This window comes from Stenella coeruleoalba (genome assembly GCF_951394435.1).
Source record: "Stenella coeruleoalba genome assembly, chromosome: 8".
In the NCBI taxonomy this organism is placed as follows: domain Eukaryota; kingdom Metazoa; phylum Chordata; class Mammalia; order Artiodactyla; family Delphinidae; genus Stenella; species Stenella coeruleoalba.
This window is the reverse complement of record NC_137154.1, coordinates 102,667,275-102,674,772: the sequence shown is the minus strand read 5'-3', so window position 1 is coordinate 102,674,772 and position 7,498 is coordinate 102,667,275. Positions and strand designations below refer to the sequence as shown.

The window sequence follows — 7,498 nt, the reverse complement described above, 5'->3', positions numbered from 1 at the left end:
GTTCTGGTGGATGAGGCTGGATCTTGTCTTTCTGGTGGGCAGGTCCACTTCTGGTGGTGTGTTTTGGGGTGTCTGTGGACTTATTATGATTTTAGGCAGCCTCTCTGCTAATGGGTGGGGTTGTGTTCCTGTCTTGCTAGTTGTTTGGCATAGGATGTCCAGCACTGTAGCTTGCTGGTCGTTGAGTGAAGCTGGGTGCTGGTGTTGAGATGGAGATCTCTGGGAGATTTTCACCGTTTGATATTATGTGGAGCTGGGAGGTCTCTTGTGGACCAGTGGCCTGAAGTTGGCTCTCCCACCTCAGAGGTACAGCACTGCCTCCTGGCTGGAGCACCAAGATCCTTTCATCCACACGGCTCAGAATAAAAAGTAGAAAGAAAGAATTAGTAGAAGAAGAAAGAAAGAAAGAAAGAAAGGAGGGAGGGAGGGAGGGAGGAAGGAAGGAAGGAGGGAAGGAAGAAAAAAAGAAAGAAAGAAGATAAAGTAAAATAAAATAAAGTGAGATAAAATATAATAAAGTTATTAAAATAAAAAAATAATTATTAAGGTAAAATAATAAAAAAAAATAACAAAAACAAAAATGAAAACAACCCCCCAAAACGGCTGGATAGGACCCTAGGACAAACGGTGGAAGCAAAGCTATACAGACAAAATCTCACACAGAAGCATACACATACACACTCACAAAAAGATGAAAAGGGGAAAAAAATCATAACTCTTGCTCTCAAAGTCCACCTCCTCAATTTGGGATGATTCGTTGTCTATTCATGTATTGCACAGATGCAGGGTACATCAAGTTGATTGTGGAGCTTTAATCCGCTGCTTCGGAGGCTGCTGGGAGAGATTTCCCTTTCTCTTCTTTGTTCTCACAGCTCCCAGAGGCTCAGCTTTGGATTTGGCCCCGCCTCTGCGTGTAGGTCGTGGGAGGGCGTCTGTTCTTCGCTCAGACAGGACGGGGTTAAAGGAGCCGCTGATTGGTGGGCTCTGGCTCACTCAGGCGGGGGGGGGGGGGGGGGGGGGCAGGAGGGAGGGGCACGGAGTGCGGGGCGGGCCTGAGGCGGCAGAAGCCGGCATGACGTTGCGGCAGAGGCCGGCATGACGTTGCACGAGCCTGAGGCGCGCCGTGCGTCCTCCCGGGGAAGTTGTCCCTAGGTCCCGGGACCCTGGCAGTGGCAGGCTGCACAGGCTCCCCGGAAGGGGGGTGTGGACAGTGACCTGTGCTCGCACACAGGCTTCTTGGTGGCAGCAGCAGCAGCCCTAGCGTCTCATGCCCGTCTCTGGCGTCCGCGCTTTTAGCCGCGGCTCGCGCCCGTCTCTGGAGCTCCTTTAAGCAGCGCTCTGAATCCCCTCTCCTCGCGCACCAGGAAACAAAGAGGGAAGAAAAAGTCTCTTGCCTCTTCGGCTGCTCCAGACTTTTCCCCCGGACTCCCTCCCGGCCAGCTGTGGTGCACTGACCCCTTCAGGCTGTGTTCACGCCGCCAACTCCAGTCCTCTCCCGTCTCTCCGACCGAAGCCCGAGCCTCAGCTCCCAGCCCCGCCCGCCCCGGCGGGTGAGCAGACAAGCCTCTCGGACTGGTGAGTGCCGGTCGGCCCTGATCCTCTGTGCGGGAATCTCCCCGCTTTGCCCTCCGCACTCGTTGCTGTGCTCTCCTTTGCGGCTCTGAAGCTCCCCCCTCCGCCTCCCGCTGTCTCCGCCCGCGAAGGGGCTGCCTAGTGTGTGGAAACATTTCCTCCTTCACAGCTCCCTCCCACTGGCGCGGGTCCCGTCCCTATTCTTTTGTCTCTGTTTTTCCTTTTTTCTTTTGCCCTACCCAGGTACGTGGGGAGTTTCTTGCCTTTTGGGATGTCTGAGGTCTTCTGCCAGCGTTCAGTAGGTGTTCTGTAGGAGTTGTTCCACGTGTAGATGTATTTCTGGTGTATCTGTGGGGAGGAAGGTGATCTCCCCGTCTTACTCTTCCGCCATCTTCCCGGAAGCCCCTCCACACTTTCACTTTTTGCTGCCTGGCAACAAATGCATTTTAGAAAGTTTTTGAAATTGCAAAAAGCATTTTGTAAGTCAGCTTCAGTAGGTTACAATTCTATTGAACCTTTCATATGTGAGTCCTCTACATTTGATCACATTTGATTCAAAATTAGTTGTAAATCTTCAAAGAATTCAATGAACCAAAAATCAAGAGGGAAATCAAATCATATTTTGTAGCTTTCTGATAATTGTAATTTTTGAAAAAACGCTTGTAAGCAAGCTCATATTACAGAAATACATTGAAATTTATTACTTCAAAAGCAACAGAGGAAAAAAAATAATGATTTATGAGAATTTGAATAAAGTACAAGTTTTAATTCTGAAATTCCATAATAGGTCCTTGTTAAACATTTTGAGAGAGATATTTTGATATGGGTCCTATTTTTTTATTGAATAAATTTATATTCTATAGTGGATCAGAATTCTATTGAGGTGGCCTAAAATTTGTCACATCCAAATCTGGCAAAACTTTGAAAATAAACTTTAAAAAACACACCTTACTCAAGAAATTTTAGGTTGAAAATACATCTTTTAAAAATGTTTTTCTCAAAATATTTAATTGAATATAACGAACAAAAAGTTACTTTAGTACAAGATTTTTCAGAATGACTCTTTCAAAGAAACAGTTGCCAACTACTTCATTATTACACTGCTGTCAGATCTGGTCTCCATAGAGGGGCAAATTAGCAATACAAATGAACACAATTTCAAATGTTCTTAATACTTTAAAGGGACATAAAAGATGAACAGTTTTCCAAGAGACAAAGAACATCTACTCTAAAAATGTCCACTCTCTATGAGAAATCAATCTTATTTATGGGACTGATACTAAGCTGGCATGCACTTCACAATGTGGAAGTGTTGATTAGTGGGGCTTCTGTTCCGATTGCCTGGAATCTGTGCTGATTGGCTGGTGGCTGGTGGAATATTACCCCTGAGTTTTTTTCAGAGTGAGAAGTTTTTCATCTACTTGTATCTGTTGTTGAAGAAACATCTGATAGGAGGCATTGTTGTTGAGACCTGATGTTGCATCACGAAGGGTGACCAAAACGGGATGCAAAGTAAGAAAGGGCAGTGGTCCTCTGGCTCCTTTGGAGGCCAGGGGAGGAGGTCATTATCATGTTTATCTATGGAGACTCCATAAACCTTGCTTTATTGGCTGAGCTAAACTGAAATATTCTGTTCTATTCCCATGCAGCTACCTTTTTATTATTATTATTTTTTAAATTCACAACTCTCAGTTTTTTTTTAAAGTCTACAATTCAATGTTTTCTTTTTATACTATATTCACTGAGTTATGCAACCAACATCTCAATCAATTTTATTTTATTTTTTATTGGAGTATAGTTGCTTTACAATGTTGTGTTAGTTTCTGCTGTACAGGAAAGTGAATCAGCTATACGTATACATATATCCCTTATTTTTTGGATTTCCTTCTCATTTAGGTCACTACAGAGCACTGAGTAGAGTTCCTTGTGCTATACAGTAGGTTCTTGTTAGTTATCTATTTTATACATAGTATTAGTAGTGTATATATGTTAATCCCAATCTCCCAGTTCATCCCACCCCACCCTTTCCCCCTTGGTATCCATACGTTTGTTCTCTACGTCTGTGTCTCTATTTCTGCTTTGTAAATAAGATCATCTGTACCAATTTTTTCAGATTCCACATACATGTGTTAATATACGATATTTGTTTTTCTCTTTCTGACTTACTTCACTCTGTGTGACAGTCTCTAGGTCCATCCGCCCCTGCCCAAGAAACCCTGTACACATTAGCAATCACTTCCCATATACCTCCAACATTCCCCTCCCCTCAGGCTAGGCAGTAACTAGCTTACTCTCTGTCTCTACAGATTTGCTAATTCTGAACATTTCCTGTATATGGAATCTTATGCGGTCTTCTGTGACCGGCTTTTTTCACTTAGCATAACGTTTTCAAGGTTCATCAGTACTTCATTTCTTTTTATGGCTGCATAATATTCCATTCTATGGATATACCACATTATATGTATCCATTCTTCAGTTGATGGGGTATTTAGGTTGTTTGTACTTTTTGGTCATAGTGAGTAATGTTTCTACAAATATCCTTGTATAAGTTTTTTGCGTGGACACATGTTTTTATTTCTCTAGTTATATGTCTAGGAGTAGAATTTCTGGGTCATTTTTCAGAGTTTTCCAAAGCAGCTGTGCAATTTTACACTCTCTTCAGCGGTGTACAAGGGAGCCCACTTGTTTGCATTCTCACCAGCACTTGATATTGTCATATTTTTGACTCTAGCCATCCTAGCAGGTGTGAAGTGTTATCTCATTGTGGTTTTGATTTGCATTTCTCTGATGGTTCCTGTAAAGAATATTGTATTGTTAAAAGAACATTATACTGTAAAGATAAACTGAGGTACGTTAAAATTCTCAAGGCTTATTTGAGAAAACATCAGTTTGAGTTGGGCTGTGCCAAACCAGAGGCTGTTAGGCGCACTCCACCAACAGGAGCTAAAGGCAAGTCTTTATAGAGCAGATGTGGAAGCAAAGCAAGGAAATAACCTGATTGGCTCTAGCTTAAACAGTTGCCTTATTTGGCTGTTTGTGATTGGTCATTCTTTAAATTTTGTTTTCTTGGAAACAAGTGCATTTATAGGAATTGGCTCAGGCTTAGGTTTTGGTTTGCTAACGCAGGCAACAAAGGCATTGGAGCCATCTCAGTCAAATGACCTCATTGTTTAGTTACCTTAGTGATAGGCCTACAATCATTTGTCCTCATTGGAATTAAGAATTATGGAATATTGCAAGTATATCAGACATTCCTAAGTGTGGGTTGGGTGAATAAGTGGCAATGAGAGATATGTTTAAAGTTTAGCTTTAACCTACAGAGGAAAATTTAATTAGCTGAGTCCTTGACTGTACAAGAGGCTGGCAGTCTCTGTTGAGGAGGAATTGAGTGTAAGGTATTCCCTTCAGACTGGAGCCTTTGCCTGCCAGCTGGCTGATGTCCATCAGTGATCAGCACATTAGCAGGTGGTGCCCAGTCCAGCACCTCTGCACTTGCCCCGATGGTTTGTTTGTCTAATGGCTCTTCCCCAGTATGAGAAAGAGAATCACATCTCCCTTGAACACGCATCCATCTTTTAGTTCCCAAGATGACATTTGCTTGTTCTGACCTTGACAGTCTGTCTCACTCAGCCTCTTAAAATATCAAATGGGTTGTGTTAAAACCTAGTTTAAGAACAAAGAGTAAGCAAGAGAAAAATGTGTCATTTTGCAAGACTCAAAACCCATCATTTTAAAGCAATTAACATATCAGTGAAGACAAATGATAGGACAATGGGTTCAGAGAGTGTGTTCTCATGGGCCCAGTTTGCTTAGGTATTTCTCAATTTTTGTACATGGAATTACCTGTGAAGATTATTTTTTTGTGCATGGAATTACCTGTGAAGATTTTTTGAAGCATGCATGTCGGTTGATTTGATTCAGGAAGGAGCCTAGACAGCTTAAATAAAAAAAAAATTTCGGGCTTCCCTGGTGGCGCAGTGGTTGAGAGTCCGCCTGCCGATGCAGGGGATACGGGTTCGTACCCTGGTCTGGGAAGATTCCACATGCCGCGGAGCGGCTGGGCCCGTGAGCCATGGCCGCTGGGCCTGCATGTCCAGAGTCTGTGCTCCGCAACGGGAGAGGCCACAACAGTGAGAGGCCCGCGTACTGCAAAAAAAAAAAAAAAAAAAAAAAAATTCTATTATTACCTATGTTGCTGGAATTGAGTAGAAATATCAAATAGTAGATAATCAAATCAGTGAATAATCCAATGTTGTATCTGTTTTGTTTCAAAATAAAAGATAGGCTATTTTTCCTATACTAGATTTACTTTTCATGTTGTGTTATGGGTGTTGAAATGATCTTATGGGTATATGCTGGCAGGGAGAAACAGTAAGGATTATATTCTCTATTGCATACATATGGGATAAGATACAAACTTTTTATGTTTATATTCAAAGGCTTCTACAGTGTATTCCACTCCCATTCTTCAATCTCATTTCTAGCTATTTTTCCACATCAACACCTTAGCCACATTAGATTGCTTACATTTCTTTGGATGTGTGTTGTCTTTCTTTATTATTTTTGCATATATTGTTCCCATTGGAAAGTTCTTCTACGAACTTGTTCATCTGGTGAATTCATGTTAATTCTTCAAGATTCAGTTCAATAGTCTCTGTGAAGCCTTCTCTGACCCTTACTCCAAAGCTGACCACTCCCTCCATTGTGCTATATTTATACCATATACAAAAGCAATTTTTCCCATATTTATTAAGCACTTATTACATGTTGGACATTCTGCTAGGCTCCAGAAAATTAGAACGTGGCCCATTTTCCTCTTAGTTTTCTTGATATCGGAGAGGAGAAAGAAAACTATACAGATAATTACACTGTAAAATATTAAGGGCTTTGTTAGGGAAATTTAGGGATGCTCTGGGAGGAGATGGGAGGGACCCTTAACTTATGCGGAGATGTCATTAATGGTTTCTGAGTAAATTGCTTCTGAGATGAGTCTTGAAGGATGAAGAAGAATTAAACGGGAAGAGAGGACAGGATAGCAAGCAAATTGCAAGAGGAGAAACAGCGGGCACACCTTGGTGTTAAGAGAAGGGTTGACACATTTGTGAGGCTGCAAGCCGTGAAGATGGTTGGAGAACATAGTGTGAAAGCATTGCAGGGCTGGGGGCTGGGAGTGGCTCAATGTAACTGTGAGTTAAACCTGGAGAGGTTGACCAAGATTCACTCCAAAAATATTATTTGTTTACATCCCTTATCCTCTCCTCTCTCTAAGAGAAAGATCTTGTTTTATTCAGATTTCTATTTCAGTGACTAGTGCCACATGACCGTTGGATGGATGGATGAAGCATGTATGGGCTAATGGGCTCCATGGGGCTGGGATCACAATTTAACTGAACTGTCCACATTCACAAATCACTTGGTTGACTTTGAGAAAGGATGTTGGTTTCATTCCTTTTACTCCCTATTTCACCCCTTTTATTACCATATATTTCCTAAAGAGAAAGTCTGGCCAATATCAAAACAAAGCACTCTACTCTGTTTTTAATTACCTTTTTCAAGGCTGCACTAGCAATGCAAATGCTGCCTGGTCTAACTTGAGCTGCAAACAGAAACGTCTGCTTTCCTTGAAAGTGCTGAACGGAGTGCACGAAGCTTAGAGTGATAAGGGTTGAATTTTCGGGTTTATCTTTTAATAGGGACGATAAGATTCTAATGCCTCAGCCCTCTGTGCTATCTGGATGCTGATGGTGGGAACAGTCACCAGAGGGATGTACTGGGCGGTGGTGGGGGGCCCTGGGTTAACCTCAGAGAAACACAAATATGAGTGGGTGGAGTGCTTGCTTTCCATGAGAATCTCTGTCCCTCTCTTTCACAGCCTGGCCCAAACGATCGGGCTTTTTGCCAGTAAGCAAAGCAATGGAATATTTTT

General features: G+C 42.4%; 1 long non-coding RNA gene across 1 annotated transcript in view; it reads left to right on the top strand.

Annotated features, from left to right (window-relative positions):
* Window positions 1-1,065: 1,065 nt before the first annotated feature.
* LOC307190217 overlaps window positions 1,066-7,498 on the top strand; it is a 250,207-nt gene continuing 243,774 nt past the window's right edge. Inside the window, exon 1 of the long non-coding RNA XR_013829445.1 lies at window positions 1,066-1,575. This is a non-coding gene — a long non-coding RNA (uncharacterized lncRNA). The remainder of the gene's footprint in view (window positions 1,576-7,498) is intronic.